Below are 6,000 nucleotides of genomic sequence, written 5' to 3'. Positions count from 1 at the left end.
ATGGTTGTATGTATATGTATATATTTGTGTATATGTATAGATATCTGTGCGTATGTATATATGGTTGTGTGTATATTTATGTGTCTATATGACTGTGTATCATTGTGTATGTCTAGACATCTGTGTATATGTACATATCTGTATGTGTCTATGATTATTGTATATTTATGTGTATGCATATGTTTTTGTGTTATGTGTAGATACCTGCATATGTTTGTATGGTTGTGTATGTATTTGTGTATATGGTTGTGTGTGTGTTTGTAGACATCTGTGTATGTAGATATTTGCATACGTGCATATGGTTGTGGGTCCCTTGTGTGCATGTGTAGACATCTGTGTGTATGTAGATATTTGCATATGTGTGTACGGTTGTGTATGTGTCGATCTCGCTGTGAGTATATGGTTGTGTGTTTTCCTGTGAGTCGTGTACTTGTCTGGGTATGCGTGTACACACAGGTATGAACTCCTGCCAGGGGAATCCACAGGAGGATTCTCCTACCAGCTGTGGTGCCTTCTCCTGGCATCGACTTGATAAAAATCTGAGTCCGCTGGCCTTTTTGTAGTCACACCCGGTTTGCAGACAGCACACCGTCCTCTGACGGTCCTCGAGCCCCTCTAGCCCTGATGTGGCAGGGGCTCGAGCCGGGAGGGGAGCGTTAGGCGTCAGCGTGAGGCTGTTCCGGGCAGCGGCCTGGGCTTGCTCGGAGAGCCACGTTTGCTGTCCCGAAGTTCAATGGTGGTCAAGGTGTGGTTCACTGGGACCACTTCTGTGACTCGCTTAGAAAGGAGCACAGAACATTCGGTCTGAGGACAGGGCTCCAAGCCTGCCGTTGTGGGGCAGGCACCTGAGAACAGTGTGGAGCCTGGATGGCATCGGGCAGCCCCCGCTGGGCTCCCGGGACGGCCCCCGGGGCCTCGTGGCAGCGTTGGGCCCCAGAGGAGCCCACGGGGTCAGAGTCGCCGTCTTCTGGGTGCCGTTGCTGCCCAAATGCCATGAACATTTCGATTTCACATCTCTTTTTGTGACCCTAAAATTTAACCTTAAACAGAGAAAACAAACAAGGGGAATGCGGTTGGCTCTTCAGGCTGGTGAGCCGTTGCCAGACCCTGAGCTTCCACATTCAGTGCCCTGCTGCCCGTCCTCTACGTGCCTCCCTGCTCACTTTCCTCGTCCACAGTCTCTGTTCCCCCAACTTTGGTTGAGGGAAAATAACAATTGGGAAGCTTCAGAAAACTGTGGGCGTCGACAGTAAGGCAGGAGACGTCGCCCCGTGTGGGAGAAGTGCCCGCCTGTCTTCTCCCGATGCCACAGCTCGGTCTCCATTTTGGTGGCACAAGAGATGTGGTCCTCTGTAGGCACAGCTGGAGAGCAGTGGTGGCAGGTGCTAGGCAGGCCTTGTGGGGCCACCAGATACCCCGTGGGCCCGTCCTTCGAAGAGCCTGTGGCTTAGTGTATGACCCCGTGCACCGAGAACCTGTCATTACTGAAATTCCGGGGCGAACTTCCCAGCCAGTGACTGTTTATGACAGAAGAAGACTTGTGGGTGCCCCAGAGCTTTTGCTATAGCCACAGATGCGCAGCAGGGGGGTGTATGTGTGTGCACGCGTGCGTGTGCACGGGGCTGGGGGCTACCCTCTGCCCTTTCCCCTTCTGACGGGCCGTCCATCCACATCCTCTCCCCCCAGCTGCTCAGTCTGGACTGTTTCGTCCTAGAGCAGGACTTGGACTTGGTCCAGACCTTGATTTTATTCACGTAGCACAGGAGGCCCAGGAGGCCAAGAGACTTGTCCAAGATCAAGCTTCTAGGTCAACAGTTCCTGAACCTTCAGCCCTGGCACACCCCCTTTTTCTAGCAAGTATTTGGGAATGCCCTGAATGAATTGGAAAGGCAGTATCGCTTACCTGCATATGTTAAGTCTAGACGCCCCGGGACCGTACGGGGAGGATGGAAAGTGGTCATGTGGACAGAGGTGGTCGGTACCTTGGTCTGTGCACACTCTGGGTCGGCTGCAGGGGGAGGGCTGGGAGGTGGGGGCACACGAGGCTGTGAGCATCCCCGGGGGCCTTGCAGCAGCCAGTGCAGACGGGGAGAAGGGGGGTTGAAGTGGACTCGGACCCCCAGAGCGGCTTGGGTTGGTGACATGATTTAACAAACAGGCGAAGAATCTTGGTAAAGTTGTCCCTCCCCCAAAAGTGTCACCTTCCCCGGGTTGACTCGCATTTCTGGAAAGTGCAAATGCGTATTAAAAATACGTAAAAAAATGTATCTGGGTGGCACAGCAACCTTAGCCCTCCGTCTTCTTCACACTGCAGGCTGTAGTCGCGACACGTACCTGGTGTCCCCACACCTACCCTGTGCTCAGAACACGCGTGTGCAGCACACTCCCTGTGCTCTGAACCTCGTATTCGAGGCTCAGCTGTGTCTTTAGTGGCTTTCCTCCCCTGGGGTAGTTCTGGTTTTCATCACGGATTTGCAGACACGAGAGACAGTAGGAGAAAGTTCAGCAGAGTGAAGCCAACATTTGAGAGACGTGTGTACTCACATTAGATTCCAGGATGCAATTTTTAAAAAAAGTTTTTTTAAATGTTTATTTTTGAAAGAGAGAGAGAGAGAGAGCACGAGCAGGGGAGGGGCAGAGAGGGAGACACAGAATCCGCAGCAGGCTCCAGGCTCCGAGCTGTCGGCACAGAGCCCGACGCGGGGCTCGAACCCACGAACCGTGAGATCATGACCCGAGCTGGAATCAAGAGTCGGACGCTCAACCCACTGAGCCACCCAGGCGCCCCTCAAGTGTGCAGATTTAACCCTGTGGATGAGTGTTCCCTTCCCAGTGGGTAGACGGTAGTGCTCGGGCAAGCGCCCGCAGCCAGGGATCAATAAAGGCCAAAAGAGCACTTTGCAAGCCAGTCCCTTCTGCCGCGCAGATGCGGTTATTGAAACCGGGGTAGGTCGCAGGCAACGTTACAAATAACCGTGTACGGTATTTACCCGACCGTAGCCTGCGGGGGTCTTTTCTCGTTTACCTTTTGCTTTGTTCACGGTTTGGCTGGACGGTGGTCCCGTCTCAGGCTTCGGGAGGCCACGTCTTTCTAACCTCGCCGCTAACCTTGCCGGCCGGGTTTGTGGTCAGGCGGCAGATGTTTCTGTTTCTCATATTTAGGTGTTGAGCCCCGTTTAAGGTGAAACTCGTGAGAACGTCTGTAGCTCCCCCGATGGCCAAGCCTTCCCTCCCGCTAACTCGCACAGGAGGGCTGAGGGCTCCCTGCCAGCTTTTGGGGCCCTCAAGGGTCTCCTGGGCTGTCCACACGTGGACGAGCAGAGATAACAGAACCTACCAGCGGGCGGGGGACGCCCCTGGCTCTGTCGCCCAGACCGGAGCCCACCTTCTTGGTTCACAGGTGATGCTGAAAAGTTCTCAGTACCCAGAAGACATCACCCACATTTTGGGCCTCTGGCCGGCCTTTTAAGAGGACTGTTCCGTGAAGCATCACATGTCTGAGTTTGGGGCCGGTTCTGCTCAGTCAGTGGCGCCCCTACTAACAGCGGGCGTCTGCAGGTTAAGCCCTCGCTCAGATTTACGCCAACGTTCTTTTCTCTCCCTTCCTCTGTGCCCCCCACCCCCCGCCCCGCCATGTTTCTCCCAGGCTTCTCTTTGACGCAGATTTAATATTGGAAAGATAGGAGCGTTTTCTGTGTAAATTATGTATTACTAATTTGCCTGTTGCTTTGAGCTGACTTTACAGTTGGCCTACGGTATGCTTTCCCCCACTGTATTTGATGGATGCCAAGAGAACGTTCTCCCTTCCCTTCTTAGTTTCTGACAAAGGGTTCTTTTCTGAGATGTAGCTGCCTGCTCTATGATGTTTCTGTGTTTGCCTGTCCCTCTGATCTCCCTCAGTTATAATAAGGTTCCTGGTTGGGTTTGTCAGCCTCTGATTCAAGTCCCCCAGTCTTTGGATATTCAGGTTTAATGCTTCCTGAAACATTTCCCAGTAATTGGAGCTTTGGCTTGGGGTTCTTTGACAAGAGTTCTTTGATTTATGGAATGAGCTGTCAGACTACCATTAATCATTTGTGTAGCTTTTTCCCATCAGAAGCCCGCCTTTCATGGTGGCAAACGTTCCGATGAATTTCTACATGGCAAAAAGAAGATTGTGTATTTCTTTAGATGTACTTCTTTTTTAGCCAATAAAATAGCCTCCAGCCAATTGGCTTGATTAAAGAGCCAACATACTCATTCCCCTGACCTTCTACTAATCTCTTCGGGAAATTAAACATCTTTCCATTAAAATGTCTCCTCCTCCCATACTCCATGCGGGGGGCGAAGCCCCCAGGGTAGTCGTGGCAAAGGAGCAGTCGATGCCTGTCGGTAGAATTAGGATGTTAGGGGACTACCGGTGACCAACTGAAGGAGGCTGAGCTGGACCCCTGATGCCCCCAAGAAATGCCTCATGTCTCCGTGTGCGACGATGCGGACATTTGATGATTTAGATCATTTCTCAAGCCCATCCATTGTTTGCCTGTCCCAGACGGGACTGTTGGAGCCCATGAGCTTTGGCCACTGTTGAGGGTGTTGACGAGTCTCCAGGATAGACAGGCTAGCTGAGCAGCCCCAAGGGCCATCAGTGGCCCCACCCACTCTGGTCCGGTCACTCCCAGAGCGAGCAGAGAAGGGGAGGGAGTATCTGGTCACTTGGGCCAGCCCAGCAACCCCAAAGGTAGGTTTCAAACCCCCAAACAGGCAGAAGAGCCCCTGGCTGCATTCTTCCGGAGGTTCCACGTTCCCGGGGTGCGGTGGTTTAAGAGAACCAGGTCAGACCTCAGGACCCCACTCTTCAATTCTGCCCTTACACCTTCTCTTTTTATGTCCTCTGAAAACGACAGGGGTTTCTTTCAAAACACTACAATGTTCTGTGGCTCTTTTCTCCTCTGCTCGTTGATTTCACTTTCCACTCCTGTGTTCGGGCAATACTCAGAGGCAGAATGCCTCCTGAACTGGGTTCCAAGTGGGTTTTTTTTTAATGTTTATTTATTTTTGACAGAGAGAGGGGGGCAGAGCGTGAGTGGGGGAGGGGCAGAGAGAGAGGGAGACCTAGAATCCGAAGCAGGCTCTGGGCTCTGAGCTGTCAGCGCAGAGCCTGATGCGGGGCTCGAACTCACGAGTTGTGAGATCACGACCTGAGCTGAAGTCGGTCGCCCAACCAACTGAGCCACCCAGGCGCCCCCGGTTCCAAGTGGGTTTTATTGCCGTGGGCAGACTTTTTCCTGGCTGCCTGCATCCTTGATGGATTGGGGTTTCTGAGCGCCCAGAATGGACGCCACGGGAGGAGCCAATGTGGGGTTCTCTCTCAGTGTCGCTAATTAGTGAGCGGAGCCCTTGAGAGCCACAGCATTTTAGTGCCAACGAGTAGGATGTTAGAGCATGAAGGCAGAGGAAGACTTTTCTTTTTTAATTCAGTCCTGGAAACTATACGTCCATAACCCTCAGAGTTGCTTACCATTCATCCCTGAGGTGTTTGCCCTTTGAGGTTCGTTTCGGGGAGCTCGGACAGCGTGCATTTACTTTTTTCTCGCGTTATCCACAGCTGTGCTTTCTACAGGGGTGACTGCTAGCCGCATGTGGCTGTTGAAAATACGCAACGTTAGGTGAAACCAGTTTACCTCTTCAGTCACCCTGTAATCGTATTTTACCGCTCAGTGGCCCCTACGGTTACCATGTTGGACAGCACCGATCTGCGGCCAGTTCTGTTGGACCGCACCCCTTTAGGACTCAGGAGAACTCTGCCTTTAGACACCAAGCCCCCTCCGCCGCTCCTGACCACCTTAACCAAGCCGTTCGACAGACTAACCCCCTTTCCGAGGGATGGCTGGACTTCCAAACGAGACCGTTTTGGGTATTCAGTAAGAGTAACTCTGTAGGAGCGTTTTCAGGGAAAAAAATTCTTACCTCTTCTAATAGTAGTTCCTAGATTGAATAAAGATAGCAAGTGATTAGATA

General features: G+C 52.3%; 1 protein-coding gene across 2 annotated transcripts in view; it reads left to right on the top strand.

Annotated features, from left to right (window-relative positions):
- The window catches only part of BACE2 (beta-secretase 2), a 72,238-nt gene that overhangs the window by 24,056 nt on the left and 42,182 nt on the right, over window positions 1–6,000 (top strand). The window lies entirely within an intron of this gene.

This window comes from Panthera uncia, chromosome C2 (assembly GCF_023721935.1).
Source record: "Panthera uncia isolate 11264 chromosome C2, Puncia_PCG_1.0, whole genome shotgun sequence".
Classification (NCBI taxonomy): Eukaryota; Metazoa; Chordata; class Mammalia; order Carnivora; family Felidae; genus Panthera; species Panthera uncia.
The sequence above is the reverse complement of the archived record's forward strand: the minus strand, read 5'-3'. Positions and strand labels throughout refer to the sequence as shown.